This window comes from Mobula birostris, chromosome 7, assembly GCF_030028105.1.
Source record: "Mobula birostris isolate sMobBir1 chromosome 7, sMobBir1.hap1, whole genome shotgun sequence".
NCBI classification, from domain to species: domain Eukaryota; kingdom Metazoa; phylum Chordata; class Chondrichthyes; order Myliobatiformes; family Myliobatidae; genus Mobula; species Mobula birostris.
Window position 1 is genome coordinate 127,647,509 of NC_092376.1, and position 19,810 is coordinate 127,667,318.

A 19,810-nucleotide genomic window follows, 5' to 3' on the forward strand; every position below is an offset into this window, starting at 1 on the left:
GAAGGGATAGGCAGGAAAGGTGAAGAAGGAATAGGGGAAAGCACAATGGGTAGTAGAAAGAGGCAGAACCATGAGGGAGGTGATAGGCAGCTGGGGGAGGGGGCAGAGTGAAATAGGGATAGGGGAAGGGAGGTGGAGGAAATTACCAGAAGTTGGAGAATTCAATGTTCATACCAAGGGGCTGGAGACTACCTAGACAGTATATGAGGTGTTCTCATATGATGCCTCGGGTAATCTGCTGAATTACGGACCATTTCCAAATAAGAAATTACTTGCAAGGTGTTCTTTGGATGGATATAACATGAAGGCTTGTGATTGTTGGGGTCCGTGCTTGCCCTGCACAATTCAACCTGGTCACACGAGGAATTCTGCAGATGCTGGAAATTCAAGCAACACACATCAAATTCGCTGATGAACGCAGCAGGCCAGGCAGCATCTCTAGGAAGAGGTACAGTCGACGTTTCGGGCCGAGACCCTTCGTCAGGACGTTCACCAGCAAATTTGATGTGTGTCAATTCAACCTGGTTGCTGATTGAGAACAAAGAGCCATAATTTACTGATTGTCTCTTGCTGTGGAGAGGGCAATAAATGGATACTGGCTTAAAGCAGAGTCAATAAGAAGGTGTTAAGGGTCAGACACATGACCTATAACAATTGGCACTGGAATATAACATTTCAACTGGTAAGGAATAGATATAAGAGCAGAGGTTTTCAGATACAAGATAGCGATGACTCTGCAGGAGATTCACCACCGTGGATGCGACGTCCCCCTCGGATGTGGAGATTTGAAACAGGACTACAAGGATCATGTGGCCAGGAAAAGAAACTCCTTTTTAATTGGTATCATCTTTTTATTCTTTGACTGTTCATGGAAGTTCAGGATCTGCACACAGGTTGTGTAATTTCACATGTTCTTCCACTGAGACAAAAAAAGGTACGTCTCAGTAAATAAAGATTTCCTCTGTATATCCCTAATCATTATTACAAGGGAAGATGCTTGTTACAGAATTGGCATCCCCATTGTGGGCTTGAGACTACATCCATCAGCGGGAGACTCGAGTCAGACCACGTGAGTGAGAAACGGAGGGACGTGGGGGCAGGGTAATACAGACTCGGGATGAAGAATTAAGGGAATTCTGCAAGTCTGAAGGATTTGGATTGTTTTGATTGGAGGGAATTACTCCAGAAGTACATATTGGGGAAATAGCCTCAATACGGGGAGTATGCTGGACACACCAGCAGTGAAGGCAGCAAAGCTCTTTTTAAAAATGCCGAAGGGAAATCTTCAGGCAAGGAATTTAAGCAACTACTGAAGCCAATACCAGCGGCCTGCCTCGTGACGGATTTTAAAAGATACTGACAAAAAGCTGACGACAAATAAGATAGGTTACAACTGGAAATCCTGGAATGTCGGCAAAAAGCAGAAGCCAAGCGAGATAGGTTACAACAGGAAATCCAGGAATGTTGACAAAAAACTGATGCTGAGTGAGATAGATTACAACAGGAAACACCAGAATATTGGTGAGAAACGTATGTAGGGCAGGATAGACCAGAGGACCATATCAAAAGGTGCTGAAAGGAGGTTGAAACCCTTGAGGGAAATGTTACAGATTCACAGCGATAGAGAAGTATGGATTTGGTGAATATAAACCAGTTTCAGTTGAAGTGTGAGAAAAAGGTTGAAGAAAGAAGTTAAAAGGAGGAAGAAGCCAATTTAGCCGAGAATAAATTGGAGGAATTAAATAGGCAGTGAAGTGATTTAAAAGCAGGTGTGAATGTGATGCATAAATCAGAACACGCGAAGAAATGCAATACTAGTGATCATACCAATTGTTTAAAGCAGATATATAAGCTGCTAGACCAACTTGCTGCACAAAGAGGAATAATGTGTGCTTTTGATCTGAGAGAGAGGAGAGGATATATATTGTCATGTGTGACGCCAAGCAGAGCTACCAGATGGATGATGATAATGAGAGAGATAACAGAAGACAATGGAGAAACATTCAAAATGCTAATAAGAGAGAAGAGAGAGATTAATGAGAAAGAAACACAATTCAGATATTGACAGACCGTTTGTTTTGAACCTGAACTGTTTGAAGTTTGATGGACTGGTGATACCCCAGCAGGCGGATAAAAAGAGCAGGTTTGCTAAAGCATGATACGCCACGAGGCCCTGGAAAGAGCAGTGTGCCCCCACAAGTTTGGAGTTTGGAGGACCGGTTCGCGGGAATTGGTCAGAGGCTCACAGGGTGTAAAGGTACAATCGGTGGGAACCTGAGGTGTGTGTCCGCCCTTGCCTGGGTGCCGGGTTCACTGCGGAAGAACGACCGTATCCGGAACAGAGGGGTCACAGTCGGTGACCACAGCGGGATCAGAAGACATCAAAAGGTCTGTCCAAAACCAACTGCATCTCTCACTCTCTCTCTCTCTCTCCCTCCAACAGTACAACAACAGCGATTACTTCGAACTGCACTAAACTGAACTGAGCTCTGCTTCACTTAAGGCTGATCATTTTACCCCTAGACTGCGATAGAGCTTGGTTGATTCCTATTACCCTATTTCTGTGTATATGTGTGTATTATCATTGTTAACCTGTTACATTTATATCTTTGCGATTAGTGTACTGTATTACATTTTCTTTAATAAAACTTTATTAGTTCCTAGCTCCAACGAGCGTTCCATTTCTGCTGGTTTGGCGACCCAGTTACGGGGTACGTAACAATATGGAGATATGGATTGGCATGATTTAGCAGATAAGGTGACCAGATATGGCTATGATGAGGAACTTCTAACTGAGGAACACCCGCCAACGTACAAACAAAAAGAGGCTGTGCTACCAAAGGCACGATTGGCTCCCCTAGTTACTGTCAGAGAGGAGAAGCCAGAGTAAGAAATCAAAATCAGAATATAACAACACTACATCACTAGGTTTACAGCAGCTGGGGAATACTGTGAAGGATAATGGGACATATATGCCTAGGGTTGATCTTATAGAGCTGTTCCAAGCAATTAGTTACCAGAAAGCAATATGTGGACTAGATGATGCAGAACAAAAAAGGCTGGTTATAATGTGCTTGCATCCGAACATATACTCCACTTTGCCAGAAGCACAGTGACACGGTGGAGGAACAAATGAAGAGTTAAAGAATCCGATAATAGACTATTATGGATAATAACAGAAGGAAGCTAATAGATGAGTTACGTAAATGTAATCAGAGGAAAGGAAAACATCCACTGCATTTGCATCTTGTCTGTGGATGGTGTTCCAAGGGGTGTATCAACATTAGATCGTGATCATTTCAAACCAGAACCCACAAATAGATGGTTAAGAACATTAGTGTCTCAGAGCGCCAATGAATCCAAAAATATGTTGGAACTGTTTGATCCCAGTGGCTTTAGGTACTGAGGCATGGGTTCTTAGGAAAATATTCAGAGCATGGGAGAAGGAAGTGTGAGAGTTAGATTTTGACTTTAGAAATACTCCAGAGGCAACTAAAATGCTTTCCATTCCAGAAAATACATGGAGTATTTTGTGAGGAATTGCAGGACATGGCAGAATCCACCAGAGAGATTATAGAAGGGAAGTAACACAGAGCTGGACTGCACTTTATCCCAGTCAGGGAAGCTATTGTCAGGGACAGTACAGTGCTCAAATCTGCCGCTTCAACTGTGGGAATGTGGGCCATTATGTCTGGAACTGTACAGTAAATAGTTTGTGTAAGTTAAGTCCTAACAAAAACAACAGAGATTCGAGTTACAGAAGGGTCAAGATACGTGGGAATCTTGATTAGTGTGGGGATTTCATGCATTAAACTTGTTGAATGTTGTTTACTTGTGCATGATGAATAACTTGTAACATTTCTTTGTTTTAAAGGCTCAGAGTAATATACTTCCTCAATTTTGTCAGATTGTAACTGAGTATTTTGTCAGAACTTCTTTTCATTGTAAGGCTCCTTTTCATTGACTACAGCTCTGCCTTTAATACCATCATTCCAAATAAACTGATTCCTAAGCTTCGGAACCTGGGCCTTACCACTCAGATCTGCAGCTGGATCTTCAACTTCCTCACAGACAGGACCCAGGCTGTAAAAATAGGGGACAAGCTCTTCTCTACAATCACTCTGAGCACCGGTGCCCCCAAGGCTGTGTCACCCATTATTGTGTAGCCAAGTTTCCATCAAACTCAATTTATAAGTTTGCTGATGACACAACAATTGTAGACCTTATCTCGGGTAATGATGAGTTTGAGTACAGAGAGGAGATTAAGAACCTGGTGGCATGATGTGAAGACAATAACCTATCCCTCAACATCAGCAAGACGAAGGAATTGGTTGTTGACTTCAGAAGGAGTAGCGGACCGCACGACCCAATTTACATCATTGCGCAAGTGGAACAGGTCAAAAGCTTTAAGTTCCTCGGGGTCAATATCACAAATGACCTGACTTGGTCCAACCAAGCAGAGTTCACTGCCAAGAAGGCCCACCAGCGTCTTTACTTCCTGTGAAAACTAAAGAAATTTGGCCTGTCCCCTAAAACCCTCACTAATTTTTATAGATGCACCGTAGAAAGCATTCTTCTAGGGTGCATCACAACCTGGTATGGAAGTTGTCCTGTCCAAGACCGGAAGAAGCTGCAGAAGATCGTGAACACTGCGTAGCACATCACACAAACCAATCTTCTGTCCTTGGACTCACTTTACACCACACGCTGTCGGAGCAGTGCTGCCAGGATAATCAAGGACACCACCCATCCAGCCAACACACTTTTCATCCCTCTTCCCTCCGGGAGAAGGCTCAGGAGCTTGAAGACTCGTACGGCCAGATTTGGGAACAGCTTCTTTCCAACTGTGATAAGACTGCTGAACAGATCCTGACCCGGATCTGGGCCGTACCCTCCAAATATCCGGACCTGCCTCTCGGTTTTTTTTGCGCTACCTTACTTTCAATTTTTCTACTTTCTGTTTATGATTTATAATTTAAATTTTTATATTTACTAATTTTTAATATTTTTAATTTTTAATATTTAATATTTGTAATCCAGGGAGCGGAAAGCGCAGAATCAAATATCGCTGTGATGATTGTATGTTCTAGTATCAACTGTTTGGTGACAATAAAGTATAAAGTATAAAGACTGTGCCCTTAAGAGGTTGCATCATTGTGTTAATGTGTCGGGGTCCCCACGCAACATTTTTTTCTCTCTTCTTTGGTTGTGTGAAAGCTTTTCATGATGGTAATTAACTGTATATTTTTGTTTTGCAGTTACTTGCAGAAGGTTCTAAAGGAAGATCAGTACAAGCATGGACTTTTGTTTATCGCACCTATGTTTTTGGTTTGTATTTCTTTATTCGTTTTCCATTGAATTGAAGTTAGAGAAGCTCAGATCCCCCCTAGCCGGGTGTAATCTGGGTTGAGAATGAAATTTGTGCACCTCTACAGATATGACATCACCCATTTCTGAGGGAAATTACAAATGAGTGGATAGTTAAATTTGGAATTTATACCTAACATTTTGGGAAAATTGGAACATTTGGGGAGCAATCCTGTAAGTACCAATGGGTGTTTCTTGTAAAACTATGCTATTATTTGATACAATTGCAATGTTACATACTTGGGATAAGGTTTCATTTGAATTGGTAAAGCAAATTTTCCCATTTGTTCTGTCATTTCATCTTGGCTTATTCATCTTTCCACTCAGCCCCAATCTCCTGCCTTCCTCCCCACTTCCCTCCCATCCCCGTATCCCTTTATACCCTGACCAATCAAGAATCTACCAACTTCTGCCTTAAATATACACAAAGACTTGGCCTCCACAGCCGCCTGTGGCAATTAATTCCACGGATTCATCACTCTCTGGCTAAAGGAATTCCTTTTATCTCCATTCTAAAAAGTCAACCCCTCTATTCTGAGGCTGTGTCCTCTGGTCTTGGACTCTCCCATGATAGGAAACATCCTCTCCACATCCACACTATTAAGGCATTTCACCATTTGATAGGTTTCAATTAGATCACCGCTCATTCTTCTGAATTCCGTTGAATACGGGCCCAGAGACATCAAAAGCTTTTCATATGATAAGCCATTCAATCCTGGAATCATTTTGCGAACCTCCTTTGAACCATCTCCAGTTTCAGCACATTGTTTCTAAGATATGGGGCCTAAAACAACTCATAATACTCCAAGTGAGGCTTCACCAGTGCTTTATATAATCTCAGCTTTACATCCTTGCTTTTATATTTTAGTCCTCTTGTAATGAATAACATCTCATTTGCCTTCCTCACTACAGAATCAATCTGCAAATTAACCTTCAGGGAATCCTGCAGAAGGACTCCCAAATCCATTTGCATCTCAGTTTTTTGTATTTTCTTTCCATTTAGAAAATAGTCAACCCTTTCATTTCTTCTACCAAAGCACATGACCATACACTTCCCTACACTATATTCCATCTGCCACTTCTTTGCCCATTCTCCCACTCTGTCTAAGCCCTGCTGTAGCCTCCATTTCCTCAAAACTACCTGCCCCTTCACCTACTTTTGTATCATCTGCAAACTTTGCAACAAACTAATCAATTCCATCACCCAAATCATTGACCTATAATGTAAGAAGATTCAGTCCCAACATAGACCCCTGTGGAACACCACATGTCACCAGCAGCCAACCAGAAAATACACCCTTTATTCCCTCCCTTGGCCTCTTATCAATCAGCCACTGCTTTATCCATGCTAGAATCTTTCCTGTAATACCATAGGCTCATGACTTGTTAAGCAGCCTCATGTGTGGCAACTTGCCAGAGGCCTTACGAAAATCCAAGTACACAATATCAACCAAATCTCCTTTGCCTATCCTGCTTGTTATTTCTACAAAGAATTCCAACAGATTTGCCAGGCAAGATTTTCCCTTGAGAAAACTATAAGACCATAAGACAAAGGAGCAGAAGTCGGCCATTCGGCCCATCGAGTCTGCTCCACCATTTTATCATGAGCTGATCCATTCTCCCATTTAGTCCCACTCCCCCACCTTCTCATCATAACCTTTGATGCCCTGGCTACTCAGATACCTATCAATCTCTGCCTTAATTACACCCAATGACTTGGCCTCCACTGCTGCCTGTGGCAACAAATTCCATAGATTCACCACCGTCTGACTAAAAAAATTTCTTCGCATTTCTGTTCTGAATAGGCGCCCTTCAATCCTTAAGTCAAGAACTATGCTGGCTATGGCCTATTTTGTTATGTACCTCCAAGTACCCTAAAACCACATCCTTAGCATTCGATTCCAACATCATCCCAACCACTGAGGTTAGACTAATTGGCCTATAATTTCCTTTCTTCTGCCTCTCTCCATTCTTGAACAGAATGATATATGCAATTTTCCATTCTTCCAGAACCATTTCCGAATCTAGTGATTCTTGAATGATCATTACTATTGCCTCCATAATCTCTTCAGGCACCTCTTTCAAAACACTGGGTGTACAGCATCTGAACCAGGTTACGTATTTACCTTCAGACCGTATGGTTTCCCAAGAACCGTCCCTCAAGTAATGGTAACTTCACTCACTTCATGACCCCTGACACTTGGAACTTCCACTGTACTGTTGGTGTCTTTCACAGTGAAGAGCAGTCTATTAGCCTTTCCCTATCTCTTCAGCATCATTTTCCAACAGTTCAATATCCACTCACCTCTTTTTTACACTTTATGTATCTGAAGAAACTTTTGGTATCTACTTTAATATCATTGGCTCACTTACTTTCATATTCCATCTTTATCTTCTTAATGACTGTAATATTGATATATCTGACTTTAGTTTCTCCTTCATAAATTTTAGGTTGAATTCGATCATATTATGATCACTTTTCTTTAAGGGTTCTTTTACCTTAAATTCTTTAATCAATTCAGGTTCATTGCACAACACTCATTCCACAATGGGTGACCCCCAGTGTGCTCAACCATGAGCTGCTCAAAAAAAGCATTTTGTGAGCATTCTAGAAATTCCCCTCTTGGAATCCCACACCAAAGTGATTTTCCCAATCTACCTGCATTTTGGAATCCCCCATGACTATTGTAATATTACCCTTTTGGCATGTAACTTTTAGACAACATCTTTGCTACTGTTCAGAGCCTTGTATGCAACTCCAATCTGGGTCTTTTTATCCTTGCAGTTCCTTAAGTTTTTCTATAATGATTCAACATCTTCCAGCCCTATGTCACCTCTTTCCAATGATTTAATTTCTTTTTTTTTACCAAGAGACCATATCACCCCTTTTACCTTCCAGCCTATCCTTTCGATACAATGTGTATCTTTGGCCATTAAACTCCCAGCTATAATCTTCTTTCAGCCATGATTCAGTGATGCCTACAACATCATACCCACCAATCTGTAACTGTGCTACAAGTACATCAACCTTATTCTGCATACTGCGTGCATTCAAATATAACACCTTTAGTCCTATGTTCACCCTTTTCGATTTTGTCTTCCCTTTACATTGCAACACATCTTGCAATGCAATTTTACCCTATCATCAGCCTCTCATTGCTAGGAATCTCACTGAACATCGCCTCTGTTTGTAAACCAACCTCCTCATCTTCAGCACTATCACCGCTTCCCAGCCCCCTATCAAATTTCTGGAATACTTCTGAAATGCCCACTTCACTGCCACTGCTACTGTGTGGTAACCGGAATCTCCGGAGCAGAAGGCCCCGAAATCCTCGGCTTTGCGTGTTTCAGCGGCCGGGGCGAGGTCAAAGGCGCTCGGCAGAGGATGGCACTCGGGAGGCTGTATCGGAGAGGCTGGTCAGAAGCTGGAAGTTTTCGGATGGATGGATTCAGTGTCGGCTGTGGTTGGCTGCTTCCAAGGCATCAGCAAGTTGACGGTACTTAGAGGTTTATGGCAGGGAGTTTCTCCCTTTTGCCACCTGCTATTCGGGACTTGGGAGTCGATCGACTCAGGGAATTTTGAGACTTTATTTACCGTGCCCATGGTTTGTTCTTCATCAAATTATGGTATTGCTTTGCACTGCTGTAACTATATGTTATAATTTTGTGGTTCTGTCAGTGTTAGTCTTTGGTTTGTCCTATTTTCCCTGATATCTCTCCGGAAAAACATTGTATCATTTCTTAATGCATGTATGCATTTCTAAATGACAATAAAAGAGGACTGAGTGTTCTCATAATCTAAAAAAATTACTTTAAACCCACCCGAACAACTCTAGCAAACCTGCTTGCAAGGATATTAGACCACTTTGGGCTCAGGTGCAAACCCATCACTTTTGTACAGGTCATACATTTCCCAGACAAGATCCCAATGATCCTTAAATTTGAACTCCTGCTCCCTGCACTGGTTCCTCAGCCATGCTTTCACCTGCCAAGTCATCCTATTTTTACCCCCACTAGCACATTGTACAGCCAACAACCCAGAGATTACTACCTTGGAGTTGCTATTTCTCAGCTTTCTACTTAGCTTCCTAAGATCTCTCTACAGGACCGCCTCACCTTGTCTACCTATGCCATTGGTGCCAATATGTACCAAGACTTCTGGCTGCTGACCCTCGCCTTGAGAGTGCCATGGACACGATCTGAGACATCCCTGATCCTGGCACCAGGGAGGCAACATACCATCCAGCTGTCTCTATCGAACCCACAGAAATTCACTTCTGTTCCTCTGACTAAGGAATCTCCTATCAACACTGCAGTCCTCTTCAATAATGTAGTGAGATTTCAGAAAGGAAAATTAGAATTCCAAGACTTTCCGTTACCTCCCTCTCTACCTTTCAATTGCACTGATTTTGATGTTTTTTAATGCAAAATTTGAGTTAACCATAACAGATTAAATGCAATTCTGCAAACAGGCCATTACATCTGAGTTCTAAAATAAATTACTCTGCTCTTACTTGCATTTGGAAATGCATTTATTAATGATTTGTATGTGACAGCCATTTGATCATTTACTATTCCAGTAACCCTGGGAATGAATTCATGTAGTCTGGATTCCCAGATTGTTACTATCTAATTTATTTGACAGTTTTTGTGGATAGTCAGAAAACACAATCTGTCAGCAAAGAAGGCTGGCTAACTTTACAATTGCCCAGAATTATTAATGTAGGTACTTTGGTTCGACAAACAACTGGTTTAAGATGGTATTACTGAACTTGTGTGACAGCTTACTGGTAGTTCAGAAGGCAAGAAATACAACTAAAAATATCATTTTATGAGGTAAATTGCAGCATCCTATCACCACAAGCAAGCCGGAGGCGAACAGAGGTAAACCTAGGGATGGGCCATGCTGGTGTGTTGCAAAGTCAGGGCACAATGTTCAAGGTGGTTTCAGAGACGGAGGTAGAGTTGGAGTGAGCAATTCAAAGAGGAGTCAAGGCAGAGAAGTTTTGGTGCCCATCCCCCTAAACTGGGTGCGAGGTTGGATCGCTCTGAGTGCCGTGCCGACTTGGAGAGGTTGAGACCAGCCTCAGGCTAGGCGATGAGGTCTGGGCCCTGCACCAGGCCCCAGCGGGACACAACCCAGTGATTGGAGGATTTAAATGCCAGCCCAGGTAGACTAGAAATGCAGGGTGCCGGGATCAGAGGTGAGGGTCGGGTCAATTTCGCTCGCTCTCTGGTAAAAGTCACTCCTCTCTCCATGGCGCTGAGGCTGTGAGTCTGCTCCCGCTGCTACGCACTTCATGTCTGTGAGCTTCACAGCAGCTTGCCCCGCTAAATGATGAACTTGAGACTGAGGCTTTGGACCTACTCCAGCTGCTCTGACAATTCATGTCTATGAACTTATTTTGGTTCGGAATGCTGTTCCTTGCTTCTATTGTTTGCATGATTTCTGTTTTCTTTCCTCTCTTTCGCTCCACATTGGATGTTCGTCTATCTTTTTTTAAATTGCGTTCTTTCAGGCTTCTTGTTTTGTGGCTGCCTGTAGGCAGACATGTCTCAGGGTTGTATAAATTATGGATAATAGATGTATTTCGAAGCTTTGAATCTTTCATGTAATTTTTATAAAGCAGCAGATTATTTCCCATGTAAGTTTAAAGGATAATTATTCTTTACTGGTTTCAAAAGAAATTATGAGATTTCTTCCACTGAAAATAGATTAGATGAAGTATCTAAATCATGATATTTGAAGTGACTTCTTCCATTCAAGCCAGCATGGATTCTTGTTAAAGCTGTTCAAAACTTATCACGACACCATCTTGCCCACAGGAAGCCAAATAGACTTGCATCACTGATTCACTTATTTATATTTCCTCCCTTAGACCATGCCCCACAAAAGATGTTCTGTGCTCCCTGTAAACCCTTTTCCTTTATGATATAGTAACAATTTAAAGTGCTAGATTGGTAACAATGGTAACAACATTTCTTATTTCATTCATAACAGCAATTTATTTCAGAAAACCTCTATGTTCTCTCAGCGCCACTGGAGTTAGTGCTGCCATCCTGAATTTCTCTTCCTGTGCCTCTCATCATCCAGGGTCATCTACTTCAATCATTTCTATACTCTGTATTTAAAGCTATTTTTGTGCCGGGTACACCAACATGCACAGAATACATGATTTGCAAACTGATCAACTCTTTATATAGTTTTATCATTATTATATTGCAATTTAACTTCTCCTTGAGTTGCATAACACCAAAAGATGTCTGCCCTGGTTTGGGAATGTCATTCATAGAATTATACCGCATGGAAACAGCTCCTTAGCCCACTGCATCCTTTTCTTATTTCAGTGATACAGCATGGGTAATGCATTGATTTCCCCTGTGCGTTCCTGTTTCCCACACCATGACAAAGACACACTGGGTGGGATGTTAATTTGCCTAAGTGGAAGTGGAATTGAAGGAAAGAGAGATAATGGGGCTGCGAGAGGAAAAATGGCATTAGAATGGACTGGTGTAAATTAGTGCTTTATAATTGACAAGTGTCTGATCCTGTACTGTATGACCCCGTGACGCTATGACCCAAAGTTGTGTGATCTTATCTAACATAGGTTCAACCACTTTTAGTACAGCTTACTCATTCTGGTCAGTTTTCATGAGCACATCAATTTGTTCTGGCATATGCAGTTCCATGAATCAGTTTTGTATTGACTGTCTTTACACCATGTTATGACAATGTCATTGTCTTTGAATATATCAGCATATCCTTTCATCAATGTGTCAAAGTGCAACATACGGTTCTTTTGCTAAAAATATTCTTCTAATCAATATTCCCTCTTTATGTTTTTTACAGCTGTGCAGACCAACAATTGCTCTGATCAGGACATTTTTACATGGACTGAAAACTGCACGGCACCTTAATTTTTTTGTAATATGCCTACTATGAATATTTAGAATGAAAATTAAATTACATACTTTTGATTTTACTTATTAATTGAAGAGTATAATGAAAGACAAGCAAAAGCACACCACAACTGATAACACAAGTAAATAAAGTCAGGCAGCCAAAACAACTGACAGACACAATGGGAAAAATAAAATGTTTTAACTAGATGGCGTCAGCATTCACGGGCCAGCAGCTCATTGACAATGAGCTATTGACATGCATTCTGCGTTATAATTTGTAACAGTGCTGTAACTTGAAACACTGCCAATGCAAATACATCTAAAATGTTTCAAAATAAAGGTGGTAGTATGTTTATTGCTGAGAAAATTTATGGATTATATTCATTAACTGGTAACTAATTATAGGGTATTTCACAATCATATTAGCATAGATTTCAAAATTATGTTAATGTAACTTCAGAATTATATTAACATTTTATAAAAGAAAATTCCAGCTGTACAGCAATAAATGCTATGTTCATGGGGGTATTTTAGTTACCACCTGGCCGTGCACACTTGTAGCAAAAAGGGAAAAGTGCTTCTAATCTGGCTTTAGTTTCTCAGCCTGGCCTTCCACATATGGCACCTGTTTGACAGCTTGATATGATAGTCGTTGGCTATACTTACTATCATTTGTGTTAGTCCATAAGATCATAAGACATAGGAGCAGAATTAGGCCATTCAGCCCATCAAGCCTGCACCGCTATTCCATCATGGCTGATCCCAGATCCCACTCAACCCCATACACATGCCTTCTCGCCCTGACTGATCAGAAACTGATCAACTTCCGCCTTAAATATATGCACGGACTGGGCCTCCACTGCAGTCTGTGGCAAAGCATTCCACAGATTTACTACCCTCCAGCTAAAAAAAGTTCCTATCTACCTCAATTCTAAAGGGTCGCCCCTCAATTTTGAGGCAGTGCCCTCTTGTTCTGGATACCCCCACCACAGGAAACATCCTCTTCACATCCACCCCATCTAGTCCTTTCAACATTCAGTAGGTTACAATGAGATCCCCACACATTCTTCTAAATTCCAGTGAGTACAGGCCCAAAGCTGCCAAACGGCCTTCATATGTTAACTCCTTCATTTCTGGAATAATCCTTATGAAACTCCTCTGGACTCTCTTCAATGACAACACATCCTTTCTGAGATATGAGGCCCAAAACTACTGACAATACTCCAAGTGCGGCTTGACTAGTGTCTTATAAAGCCTCAGCATTATCTCCTTCCTTTTATATTATACTGCCCTTGAAATAAATGCCTCACTAATCCATATGTTTTGGACTTGCCTGAGTCTTGAAAATTATTGAAAGGAAGTATTTCAAACTTTTTCAGCGCTTTTTAAAGTAAATTTAAAACCTAATCCTTTGACTGCCTTATTTGGTATTGTTGGAGGAAATGTTATTATTTTGGAGACACATGAACTGCATATTTTGGCCTTTATTTCTCATATAGCCAGGAGAGCTTTGTTGCTGAAGTGGAAGGATGTCACTCCGCCTGCTCATACTCATTGGTTAAATGATGTTATGTCATGCTTAAATTTAGAGAAGATTCGCTGTTCAATTTCTGAACCTAGACAAGAATTTTTAACATTGTGGGGACCTTTTTTGGATTATTTTCAAAATCTTTGATTTGCTATTAAGCACAGATGTTTTAATATATGTTAAGGATTTTTTCCTTTTCTTTTTTTTTAACCTAACAGCTGTTTTTTTTTCTGGTAGTGGGTTTAGATTTTTTGTATAATAAAATGATCTCTTTTCAATATTATGTTTAAATTAAATTTTATATGGATATGGGGTAATTACACTTTATCTGTGATTTCAATATATTGTAATCGATATATATTATATATCCTACTGTACCCTGTATTCTTTTATGTAAGAAATTAATAAAAATGTTGAAAAGAAATTAAAAGCAATATTGCACTTGCATTCTTTACCACAGACTCAACCTGTAAATTAACCTTCTGGGAGTCTTAGTAGTCATAGTCATACTTTATTGATCCGGGGGAAAATTGGTTTTCGTTACAGTTGCACCATAAATAATAAATAGTAATAGAACCATAAATAGTTAAATAGTAATATGTAAATTATGCCAGTAAATTATGAAATAAGATCAGGACCAGCCTATCGGCTCAGGGTGTCTGACCCTCCAAGGGAGGAGTTGTAAGGTCTTGCACAAGGACTCCCAAGTCCCTCTGCTCCTCTCATGTTTGAAGCTTCTCCCCATTTACATAATAGTCTGCAGTGTTGTTCCTTTTACTAAAATGCATTATCATACATTTCCCAACACTGTATTCCATCTGCCACTTTTTTGCTCATTCGTCCATTTATCTAAGTCCTGCTGCAATATCATTGTTTCCTCAGCACTACCTACCCCTCCTCCTATCTTCATATCATCTGCAAACTTTGCCACAAAGCCATCAATTCCATTATCTAAATCATTGACAAACAATGTGAAAAGCAACGGTCAACACTGATCCCTGAGGAACACCACTAGCTTTCGGCCACCAACCAGAAAAAGTCCCTTTTATTCCCATTCACTGCCTCCTGTCTGTCAGCCATTCTGCTATTCATGCCAGTATCCTTCCTGTAACACCATAGGATTTTATCTTGTTAAGCAGCCTCATGTGTGTCGCCTTTTCAAGCGCCTTCTGAAAATCCAAATAAATGACATCCACTGCCTCTCCTTTGTCCACTTGAACAAGAACATGATGCAAGTTACGGAGAAAGACTATAAATGTGATACTCATAGGGCAATCACTGAGGAAGAACTAAAAGTAACTAATTAAAAAAGATTCACATCTAGACTCCTCCGGAACAGCTTGTATGGTTGAGGCCAAATCAAGTTGCCTGTTAAGCTCTACTTCAGTTTTAAGAGATGGTTTCATATGAAGTTATTCTATTTACTGATGTCCAACAGTCTTTAAGATTTGCTTTATCACATGCACCAAAGATAGGGTTAAATATCTAGCACTTTGTTGTACAAAATGATAATAAAATTTACTCATCAAGTTTTGCAAGAGAATGTCCAGGTCATCATCTTCCAGTTGATTTACAGCTGAATACAAATTTTAATTCTTCTTGTCAGACTCGGTAACTTTGTCTTGCCTCTCTTTAATTCTATAAAAACATGTCAAGTGCTGTGTTCATCAAAGGAAGGTCAACCTTCAACCTTTCACATGGAATGATAATGTGGTTGAATCCTTTTATATTTTCTCTAGTGATTGATAGAAAAGCTGCTAGTCTACAGGAGGTTACATATTTCCATAAAAGCTTAATTATTCTTCAGCTATGTGCTTGTGTTTATGACTGAGCAAATATATAAAGTATGAAAGGATGCTGATTTAATGCAAATTGCAACATATCATTTTATTGTCAGAGTTCCACTCTAGAGGAGAAGTGAAACAAAAAATATAACTATTAAGAAATTAGATTAATCATCATGGTCCCAAAAACCAGAATTTGTATTTTATAATTTTTACCTTTATATGGATGCAATTAACTGTAAAGTGTGTACTCTTTATATTCTTTTAAAATGAATATTCATTGTTTAATAGCACTGTAACTTAGAAAATGGAACTCAAAGCACAAAGACATTCAAAGAATTTGATAGTTTTGGCAACCAGTTAAGTCACTATATTTTAGACAACAGTTGATTTTACTCATAGAATTTTTGAGTGAGGAGCTTGTTTTATTCTCCTTCCCACTCTCCCCCTTTATAGGGCCTCTGCCCCTTCCCTCTTCAGTCCTGATGAAGGGTTCCGGACCGAAACGTTGACTCATCGTTTCCACGGATGCTGCCCGACCTGCTGAGTTCCTCCAGTGTGTTGTGAGTGTTGTTTTATTCTCCATGGTTGGCAAATTTATGTCACAGAAGGCACTGTTGATACATAGCACCATACTGATGGGTACCAGCAAGTTCTGTCCAAAAAGTTATGAAGGCCATATACGAGGGCTGATTGATAAGTTTGTGGCCTAAGGTAGAAGGAGTCAATTTTAGAAAACCTAGCACATTTATTTTTCAACATAGTCCCCTTCTACATTTACACACTTAGCGCAGCGGTCGTGGAGCATACAGATCCCTTCTTTATAGAAGTCGGCGTCTTGGACCTCCAGAAAGTGGTCCACAACAGGGGTGATTGATAAGTTCATAGCCTAAGGTAGAAGGAGATGAGTTATACAGCTCTCGTTACGTGCACGTGCAGTTCAACTCTTTGAGTGATTGTGCAGAACTTTTGAAGTTAATAACTCATCCCCTTCTATCTTAGGCCACAAACTTATCAATCACCCCTCGTACATTAGGTGGCCTAAAGAGAACAGAAAAAAAATAACCATTTTTGTGTGAGAATTAGGAACAAAACTCCATTTTACCTTTAGTCTATTAGATTTCAAATGTCATGCAAATCATTTTGGTCATTCAGGATTTGGACTTCTTATAAACCTACAGAGGAGAACCCATCAGAGGGCATTGTCTTTGTAAATGCCCTTTTATTATCAGAAGGGACAAGAATACTGTTCTACACTCACAAAATGTTTGTTGATCCACTAGAGCTACCTTGAGGCTAATTTCAATCACTAAGGGACCCAGTATAATATAGCACTACTTCACAGAGGCAGGCTCTTTGGACCATCTGGTCCATGCCAAACTGATATTCTGTGTAGTTCCATTGACCTGCACCTGGACTGGAGGTGTTCATATCCCATCCACCCATGTTCTTATCCAAACTTCTCTTAAAGACTTGGATAGATTGGAAGAATGGGCAGAGAAGTGGCAAATGAAGTACAATGTTGGAAAGTGTATGGTTATGCACTTTGGCAGAAAAAATAAACGGGCAGACTATTATTTAAATGGGGAAAGAATTCAAAGTTCTGAGATGCAACGGGACTTGGGAGTCCTCGTACAGGATTCCCTTAAAGTTAACCTCCAGGTTGAGTCGGTAGTGAAGAAGGCGAATGCAATGTTGGTATTCACTTCTAGAGGAATAGAGTATAGGAGCAGGGATGTGATGTTGAGGCTCTATAAGGCACTGGTGAGACCTCACTTGGAGTACTGTGGGCAGTTTTGGTCTCCTTATTGAAGAAAGGATGTGCTGACGTTGGAGAGGGTACAGAGAAGATGCACTAGAATGATTCCGGGAATGAGAGGGTTAACATATGAGGAACGTTTGTCCGCTCTTGGACTGTATTCCTTGGAGTTTAGAAGAATGAGGGGAGACCTCATAGAAACATTTCGAATGTTAAAAGGCATGGACAGAGTGGATGTGGCAAAGTTGTTTCCCATGATGGGGGAGTCTAGTACGAGAGGGCATGACTTCAGGATTGAAGGGCGCCCTTTCAGAACAGAAATGTGAAGAAATTTTTTTAGTCAGAGGGTGGTGAATCTATGGAATTTGTTGCCACGGGCAGCAGTGGAGGCTAAGTCATTGGGTGTCTTTAAGGCAGAAATTGATAGGTATCTGAGTAGCCAGGGCATCAAAGGTTATGGTGAGAAGGCGGGGCAGTGGGACTAAATAGGATAAAATGGATCAGCTCATGATAAAATGGCAGAGCAGACTCGATGGGCCAAATGGCCTACTTCTGCTCCTTTGTCTTATGGTCTTATGGTCTAAATGTTGCAATTGATCCTGTTTCCATCGCTTCCACTGGCAGTTTGTTCCACACCCGCACCATCCTCTGAGTGAATAAGTTCCCCCTCAGTTCCCCTTAAATAATTCACCTTTCACCCTTAGCCTGTCAACTCTAATTCTTGTCCCACCCAACTTCAGTGGAAATTCTAATCTCACCCATCCTGAAATAGACAAACTGCCTGTAGCACCTCGAGAGCTATTAACACCTAACCCAAGGAAAATTAATAAATCCATGGGACGAGATTCAAACCAAGAGCATTGCTATCTTCGTACTCAAAGCAGGTTGATTGAAACCATTCTATTTTCAGCATTAATACCTCATATTCACCCTTGTGAATATTGTGTACCTTATGCTATTTGCCTTTTATGTTGCTGCTCTTTATTCTTTGGAGCGTAGAAGGTTAGGGGGCTTAATAGACGTATTAAATATTATGAGGGGAATAGATAGAGTTGACGTGGATAGGCTTTTTCCATTGAGAGCAGGGGAGATTCAAGCAAGAGGACATGAGTTGAGAGTTAAAGGGCAAAAGTTTAGGGGTAACATGAGAGGGAACTTCTTTACTCAGAGAGTGGTAGCTGTGTGGAACGAGCTCCCAGCAGAAGTGGTTGAAGCAGGTTTGATGTTGTCATTTAAAGTAAAATTGGATAGCTATATGGACAGGAAGGGAATGGAGGGTTATGGGCTGAGTGCAGGTCGGTGGGACTAGGATAAGGTAAGAGTTCGGCATGGACTAGAAGGGCCGAGATGGCCTGTTTCTGTGCTGTAATTGTTATATGGTTATATGGTTATATACTCATAAGTTTTGCATTGCAACTTTGAATACATGTATTTGTGCATTTGAAAATAGACTCGACTTTGACTTTGACTTAGATAGTTTTGGCATCTTTTTCATTCTACGCTCATTGTCTTTTATTCCTCTTGGCTGTTTAACATTATCAGATTAGTAAACCACTGCAATATGCACTTCAGTCATTTCCTGATTTACCTGCCAGCTTCAATATGGTTAATTTGGTGCTTGGGTTACAATATGTGCTCACACCAGCAAATTTCTCTCTTAATGGACTCAAGTGTGAAGAAGACTTGGGATCAATTTGAACTGTTCCAACTTACAGGAAATTAATGGCACGAGTCTATTTTACTAAACTCCCAATTTCACTTTCCATTAAAATTTACTACTGAGCCATTTAAGTTTATTAACTAGAACTGTATGTGAAATTTTTACTCATCTAGGGAGATGGATGTCAGCAAAAATCTGACTGTCTTGAGAAGGCAATGCTTTCCAAACAAATCAGTTTAATCTCATTTTGTGTAGTATATTTCCCAAAGTGAAAAGTTATTCTCACGTTTTAGGCAATATTAGTGTGCCTAGTGGGTGGAGTCAGTTTGCAGTTGAAAGTTGGTGAAAATTTTGATGGCCACATCATATGAGTCACATCATTGGCAGATTGACCAAGCATTGAAATTTCTCAGTAGGACTCTGAATTGGTACCTGAGACCTTGAGTACTTAATGTGTGATTAACTTTCCTAATAACCCATCAACACTGTTTTGGCAACCTGTATTAACACTGTTTTTAAATAAGTCTTCCTTTACTCATGTCTCGGTTTTTAGTCTTCATCTTCCATGACCCATCATGTTCTTTCTCCTTTATCTATATGATCTTGACCCACTCAATAAGTCTTTGAAAATATTATGTTCTTCTACATCTGACCTCATCTTATGCCCAGCAATTATACTTCACCTTCAACCAGAGAGATGAAGAATATACAATTCTTCCCTTAAATTACTTGTCCTTTTCCTTTTTCTATAATAATAATCTTAAGAACGTCTTCACTGGTCAAGTTTTTTTTTTCACCTTTCTTAATGA